Here is an 8,447-nt window from a genome sequence, read left to right as displayed (position 1 = left end):
AAATGCAAAAGTGAGTAGGCATAAAATTAAGCATTGTAATTCCCTAGTAAGTTGTGACACTGATAATAAATTATATTTAAAATTAGGAATATATAGACCATAAGAGATGTCTTGATCCTTGAGTATAGCGAAGGACCCTGTACAAGACACCAAGACAACATTTTTAGTTGGCAATTGAATGGTATTTTTGTCTAAAGAAGGAATAGTTTTACAACTAGTGAGTAGTTTTAGATAGTATGTCATAAGGTTAGTAGCTCCTATAACAATCACCCAATTATTTTCCTCAAGTTTAGATAGTATGTCATATGGTTAGTAGCTCCTATAACAATCACCCAATTATTTTCCTCAAGTTGAGACAATTGAGCATTGAAAGTACTTGCAGTAGCTATTGACTTGTTGATGGATGGATTTGTTAGAACATGCACAGCGGAAGCAATAATTCTACAGGATCAATAACTTATATAATGTCTAGATAACACAACCAAAACGAAAATCAGAAAACTTACCTCTTGAAGCTTTCACAAATATCGTTCAATGTCTTGGTCTCTAGTTCTGCAGTCTTCTACTACTGCCTGACTTAACCTTTTTTTATCAAACTTGTGTTGGCAAGTTTTTTTTGGACTCAAAGAAAAGATGGAATTTCCTTTATCTTCTGAACCCTAAAACCCTATTTATTCTTGTTTTCTCATAAATAAGGGAAAATCAAGAGCAAACATTTTTAGGCCTCTTTAGTTGTCCAAAATGTTTTAGGCCTCTTTTGGTTATCCAAAACGTTTTCAACCATTTAAAGTCGAAGATATTATTTTCCTTCCAGAAGACCAGTAAATAATATTACTTCTTCTAGTAAGCTCCTTTTTCTTTTCCAAAATTGATTAGTTAATCAGGTACAGCAGGGACCGCAGATTTATTAAGTGAGGCTTCTAATTATGATATTAATTCGGTGATGAAAGAATTATCATATCATAATAAATTATTTCACTAAAAATATGTAATTGCACTCCTCGATTTAATTTTGAATTCTACCATTACATCTTATTTAACTCACCATGTTAGAATTACCAACACCAATCAATTAAATTATTCATGAATATGTATTTAGTCATAATTGGGATGAACATATTATTTTTCATAACTGAAAAATACATATGCATTAGTCATAAATGCATATATATATGGTAATATCTGTATGTATTTAACTGGACAATTATATAGACATATGCATTGCAGAAAAATATATATTCATACAATTATATATACATATGCATATCAGAAAAAAATACCTACAGATTTGTAAAATATCTATGCGTTAGTAAAAATACATATGTACACTGAAATGAACATATGTATTATTAATAAATACATATGACTCATAAATCTATATGGACTTGTGCATAACAATACAATAACTAAGTATTGTTCAAAAATATATATGCAAATCTGTAAAAAAAAAAAAAACATATGCATATATAAGCATAAATGAAAAATACATATGCATTAGACATAGATACATATGCAAAAAATTGGATACAACAGAAGTTAATAAAGACATATTGCTAACATTTACATAAACAAACCACCAAATATTCTATTTGAAAAGTTTAAACATCAAAAATCTAAATATATATCTAAATTGTAGCATGTATAACATTTAAATGTCAAAACGATTTAGTAAAATACATATGCGTTAGTAAAACATGTCTGCATATAAATAACAAGAATCCATACATAATTCTGAAAAATGTATTTGGATTAGACATAAATACATATGCAAACTGGAATGAATATATGTATTATTCATAAAGGCAAAAATACATATATGAATATATTGTCCATAAAATGTAAGATTACAACTAAAAAAATACATATCTATACTGAAATAAATATAAATTTTACAATACCAAATACAAATACATATCTACATTGTAGCAAATACAAATCTTACTAGTACCAAATGCAAATACAAATATAAATACAAATCTTATCATTACTAAATACAAATACATATCTATACAGTAAAAATAATATATTATAGAAATCTTGTCAGAATATACTGATCCACCACTATCACATCATCAAAAAATCCATAAAAATTGACTAAGACTGGATCTACAAAATCAGCGAATCAGCGAATAAAATTCAACCCTTGTGATTGATTCGGTTAATACTCGTTGGTAAAACGCCATTACTGTCGCTGTTGATCACCGTCATGGTACAATTCGCCAGATAGACCCTCCCTCCATTGAAAATTCACCAAAAAATGCCTTGCAAGAAACAAGCATAGACCATGTCCCTAGTCTCCGAACATGACAACAAAGAGGAATGGGAAAGTTACTAATGTGAAAACACCAGGATTTACTTCTTGATATTTTGCAATCCTATAATGAACCACATATTAGAGAATTTCTAAGAAAGTGTAGATACAACATTATTCCCATCAAAATAGTAAAAAAGCAAAATATTTTTCAACAACAAACCACTTGAAAACGACTGCCGCTCATGGTCATGGTAATAAAGATGAGGAAATCATGTTAATAGAACAAGAAATGTTGAAAATTGGATGTCATAGCCTATGAGGTTGTCTCATGGATAAGCAATCATTTACATTTACTCTAAATGATTCGAGAGTAAGAACAAGATACAGATTTCAGAACTAAGTGTAATGGCTCACAAGATTTAGATTACATGTTTATTATTCATGGTTTGACTTTCCAATTTCTCAAGCTTATGTGAGTCATTTACATTTAGCATGCATAATATTTTCTATAAACTGTGATGATATTGTTTATTTATTGCATGCACTCCCATATACTCAGTACATTCTCAAAGTACTGATTCACATATATGTCTATATGCTACATTGTCTCATAATGTAGATTTAGGTGCTCAGTCTCAGCAGCATCAGTGATTTTTGAGCATCTCATCTACACCCCTGCAGTTGGTGAGTCCTCATAGTTCGAGGACTTAGCCATTCATGTTTCAGATTATTAGTAGATGTTCCTTTATTTATTTCAGACAGTTTGAGTTAGATGGGGCATTTCCCAGTGAGTCTCTAGACTCGGCTAGTAGAGGCTTATCGGACTACCAGATTCAGTCTTAGATCTCAGTTATTATTTAGAATTTTCAGTATTTGTTTAATCAGATTGATGAGATTAGTACTTTCAGATATATTCAGATAGTTTTTCATATTTTATCATGATTTTATACTTATATTTCCCTATGATGAGATCCCGATATATTAGAAAGCAGTCAAGGTTAGCTCAGGACTACTTATAGTTTGGAGCATCGTGTGGCTCCCGGGAACTAGATTTCGGGGCGTTACAAACTTGGTATCAGAGCCTAAGGTTTTAGAGAGTCCTAAGGAGTAAGACAAGCCACGTTACATAGATTCTTGATCATCAGTGTGAAGTGCGCCACATCTATGAGCAAGAGGCTATGGAGAGTTTTAGGAAAATCCTCTTTTCTTTCATAATCCACCATACTTACAACTGTCTCTATCTGCTATTAACTCATGCTCTTTTATGATAGAAATGCCTCTTCGTCAAGCTAACGCCTGCAGAAATGATAACCAGCTATCTCAGCCTGTAGATCCTTTGAATGAGAATGTGTCACGTGTAGAGTTTCAGGCAGCTTTTTAGGCACTAGCCCAAGTTGTGACAACTAACATTCAGGGAAATCATTAGGAAATAGTCCTACCCTAGTAGGATGGGGATTTAGCCGCAACCATGATTTGAGATTTCATAAGAATGAACCTACCAGAATTCTTTGGATCGAAGGCAGGTGAGGACCCATAGCTATATCTTAATGAGGTGAAGAAGATCACCCAAATTATGCATATTTTGAAGAAGAGAGTGTAGAATTGGCATCCTATAGGCTAAAAGATGTTGCTTATGATTAGGTAGTGATGTGGAAGAAGAGTATAGGGGAGAATACAACTCCTATGACTTAGAAAATGTTTCAGGATGCGTTCTTAGACAAATTCTTCCCATATGAGATGAGAAAAGCTAAGATGGAAGAGTTTATGAACCTGATGTACGGCTCCATGACAGTGAAGGAGTATCGCCTCGAGTTCAATTAGTTGTCTAAGTATGCCCCTGATCAGATGGATAGCCCTAGGTCGAGCATGAGTAAGTTTGTGATCGGTATATCTAGGATGGTAGTTAAAGAGTATAGGATTGCTATGCTCAATAGGGATATGGATCTTTCTAGATTGATGATGCATGCTCAGAAGATTAAGCCAGAAAAGATGAAGGAAAGAGAGAGAGTAAATAAGAGGGCTAGAACAGGGCAGTTTGATCATGGTCAGAGTAATTTTGGAGGAGGAAATCATTCACAGTTTCAGAATCATTCATCTATGCCTGCACTTTCTTCAGCCAGTGCTCCTACACCCAGAAATAGGCAAGAGCAGTGGGGTAAGTCTTCTATGTATAGATCTTAGGGAAGTGTGAGTGGAAAGCCAAATCACCCCCTATGTTCAAATTATGGCAAGCATCATGGAGGTAAATATTTGTTGGGACAGAAAGGTTGTTATGGTTGTGGCCAGGAGGGTCACGGAATCAAGGAATACCCGCATGCTAGATGGGAAAATAGAGATTTTCGTCCCCAGACTCAGGCTAACAGTGCACCAGCTCCTTTAGGTTGCCCTACCCTTCCTCAGGGCGCATCATCCAGTACTGTTGGTGGTCAGCGCCAGAACAGGTTCTATGTTTTACCATCCCGCCAGGAGCAGGAAGATTTCCCAGATATTGTTACTGGTATGCTTCGTGTCTTTCATTTTGATGTGTATGTGTTTTTAGACCCCAGGTCAAGTTTTTCTTATGTGACCCCGTTAGTTGCTGTGAATTTTTAGATAAATTCTAAAAAGATTCCTGAGCCTTTCTTAGTTTCTACCCAGTAGGTGAGTCAGTTGTTGCTAAGCAAATCTATAAAAAGTGTCCTATCACTATCCTTCATAAAGTCATGTTAGCAGACATAATAGAGTTAGATATGGTGGATTTTGATCTAATTCTTGGTATGGATTGGCTTCATTCTTGTTATGGATCTATAGATTGTCGCACTCGAGTAGTAAAGTTTCAGTTCCCAGATGAGCGAATCTTTGAGTGGTCGGGTAATTAAGTGTCTCTCAAGAGTCATTTCATATCTTAAGGCCAGAAAATTGATATCCAAAGGTTGAATTTATCATCTAGTTCGAGTTAAAGACACTAAGTCTAGACTCCAACTATTCACCATCTAGTTTGAGTTAAAGACACTAAGTCTAGACTCCAACTATTCAGTCAGTCAATATAGTAAATAAGTTTCCTGATATTTTTTCATAAGTTCTCCCAAGGGTACCTCCCAATAGGGAAATAGAATTCGGTATTGACCTTCTTCCAGATACCCAACCTATTTCTATTCCTCCATATCATATGGATCCCATCCAGCTTAAGGAGTTGAAGGAGAAACTCAAAGATCTTTTAGATAAAGGTTTTATAAGGCCTAGTATTTGTCCATGGGGCGCTCCTGTCCTATTAATGCAAAAGAAAGATAGTTCTTTGTGCATGTGTATTGACTATCGTCAGCTAAACAAGGTCACAGTCAAGAACAAATATCCTCTTCCTAGAATTGATGACCTGTTTGATCAATTGTAAAGTGTAATATATTTCTCAAAAATAGACCTTAGATCCGGCTATCATCAACTTAAAGTTAGGGAATGTGATATTTTGAAGATAGCCTTTAGAACCCGCTATGGTCATTTTGAGTTTCTAGTCATGTCTTTCGGGCTAACCAATGCTTCAGCAGCTTTCATAGATCTCATGAATCGAATGTTCAAGCAGTATCTAGATATGTTTGTCATAGTGTTCATAGATGATATACTTGCATACTCTCGTAGTGAGGATGACCATGCAGGCCATCTTAGAATTGTCTTTCAAACTCTTAGGGATCATCAATTGTTTGCCAAATTCAGCAAGTGTGAATTTTGGCTAAGATCAGTAGCCTTTCTTGGTCATATTATCTCTGTCGACGGCATTAGAGTTGATCTGCAAAAGATAGAAGCTGTAAGAAATTGGCCTAAACCTATCTCTCCATTAGATATTAGGAGTTTCTTAGGTCTAGCTAGCTATTACCACCATTTTGTTGAAGGTTTCTCGTCTATTGCATCTCCTATGTCTAGATTGACCCAAAAAAATTAAGTTCCTGTGGTCAAATTCCTGTGAGAAGAGTTTTCAAGAGTTGAAGACTCGACTCACTTTAGCCCTAGTGTTAGTGTTACCTGATGGTACTGATGGTTTTATGGTGTATTGTGATGCCTCTAGAGTTGGTTTGGGTTGTGTGTTGATGCATAGAGGTAAGGTCATAGCCTATGCCTCCAGACAGTTGAAGCCTCATGAAAAGAATTACCCAACCCATGATCTGGAATTAGCTATTGTGGTTTTTGCTTTGAAGATCTAGAGACACTATCTGTATGGTTGTCATGTTGATGTATTCTTAGACCACAAAATCTTTCAATATGTGTTTACTCAGAGGGAGTTGAATCTTCGTCAGAAAAGATAGTTAGAGTTGTTGAAAGACTATGACATGAGTATGTTGTACCATCCGGGCCAATGTAGTAGCAGACGCCCTTATTAGATTATCTATGGGCAGTGTTGCTTATGTGGGGAAAGATAAGAAAGAATTATCTCGAGAATTTCATCGTTTGGCTAGGTTGGGTGTTAGGTTAGTTGATTCAGCTAAAGGTAATGTTTGGGTTTAGAGTAGTTTTGAATCTTCCCTAGTTTCAGAAGTGAAGGAAAAGCAAGATATGAATTCTAGCTTGGTCAAACTGAAGGAGTCAATTAAAGACCAAAAGGTAGAGGTTTTCTCCCAAGGGGGAGATGGTATGTTGAGATACCAAAGTAGATTGTGTGTGCCTTGTGTTGATGATTTAAGGCAGAGAATTATGGCAGAAGCATATGGTGTGCATTATTCTATTCATCCAGGTGCTACCAAGATGTACCGCGACTTGCGGAAGATCTATTGATGGAATGGTATAAAGAGAGATATAGCGGAGTTCTTAGCTAAGTGTGCAACTTGTCAACAGGTTAAAGTAGAGCACCAAAGACCTGGTGGTACGTAGCAAGAGAGATTGATGCATTTTTTTAGTAAAAATTCTATATAGTGCCTTTGTAGTAGTGAGAATTCAAGTGTGGTGCCTTTGCGACAACAAATATTAACGCTGCAATACCACATTAGTGACTATTCATAATGTGGAACCCATAATTTGGGATTTTACTCTTTGACAAATTTTGCAGTCAAGAAAGTTCTTGTACTCAAAAAGAATTGAAAATTTTGAAATTTAAATCGCCTTAAATTTGCATATTTTTGCGTTGCCTTTCTTGTGCTTTACTAGCATGTGTTATCCTTCAAGAATAATTAGCATCTGCATTACTCTAAGAAAATTTGTTAGTAAAAAAGAAATGATTGCCTTGCATTGAACCATAAAGTTTTGACTTTGAATTTGCGCTTCTTGTAGTTATGGCCTTGCTGCGATTTGATGATGCAAATATGGCCCATGATCTCAAATATCTGCTTTGCTAAAAATGGTGATAGACTATCTATAAAATTATCCCAGTTTTGGCTATAGGGGAAAATGAATTTTTTAATAATATTATGACCGAACCCAGAATAGGCACCTACGTATCTCGTTGCTAATAGGAATCAGGTCCAACGTAGTTCATTAAAGAGTTTGAAAGAGGTTGTGAAACATAGCTGCTTATATAGGATGAAAAGAAAAGTGGTACTAAGTTACAAAATAGTAGATACTCATAAAATAGGAAAAAAGAAAATAATATTCTCAAATTACAAAAAGTAGCTATTCGTAAAGGAGAGAAAAGGAAAATGATATTCTCAAATGGCAAAATGATGCCTTTGTTAGCCTTCTAAACTTGTTGCCCCCTTTCTCTTCAAATGTCTTGGTGCCAATTTTGATGGATCACCCTTAACAATAATATGTCCTTGTTTGCGACATTATCATTGTTGATTGGAGGCCCTTCCTGCAACTTTATCTTGCCACTCTCAATAAGGCTTTGAATCTTGAATCTTAGTGTTGGACAATCTTCAATGTCATGTCCTTGAATATTTGAATGGTAGGTACAACTTTTGGATAAATGAAAGTTTGGAGATAGATACTTAGGTATGAATCCCTTTTTGGTTGCAAAAGTCCCTTAGTTCTCAATCTATCAAATATATCTGTCAATGACTCATCTAGAGGAGTGAAGGAGAAAGGTTTCATCTTCTTTCGTGGGCGTGAGATAGATTGTGCTTGAATAAACTGTTCCTGGGAGCTATTCTGAAAATTTTCCTGACAAAGAGGCTGGAGATACATGTTGCGAAGGTCAGAAGAAGCATGAGATTATGAAAATTGGTGACTTTGATGGCATTGTGATTGATGCACAAAAGCTGAATTGGTTACACTTTGTGGATTTATCGATGTC

The sequence above is a fragment of the Capsicum annuum genome, chromosome 3 (genome assembly GCF_002878395.1).
Source record: "Capsicum annuum cultivar UCD-10X-F1 chromosome 3, UCD10Xv1.1, whole genome shotgun sequence".
NCBI classification, from domain to species: Eukaryota; Viridiplantae; Streptophyta; class Magnoliopsida; order Solanales; family Solanaceae; genus Capsicum; species Capsicum annuum.
The sequence above is the reverse complement of the archived record's forward strand: the minus strand, read 5'-3'. Positions refer to the sequence as shown.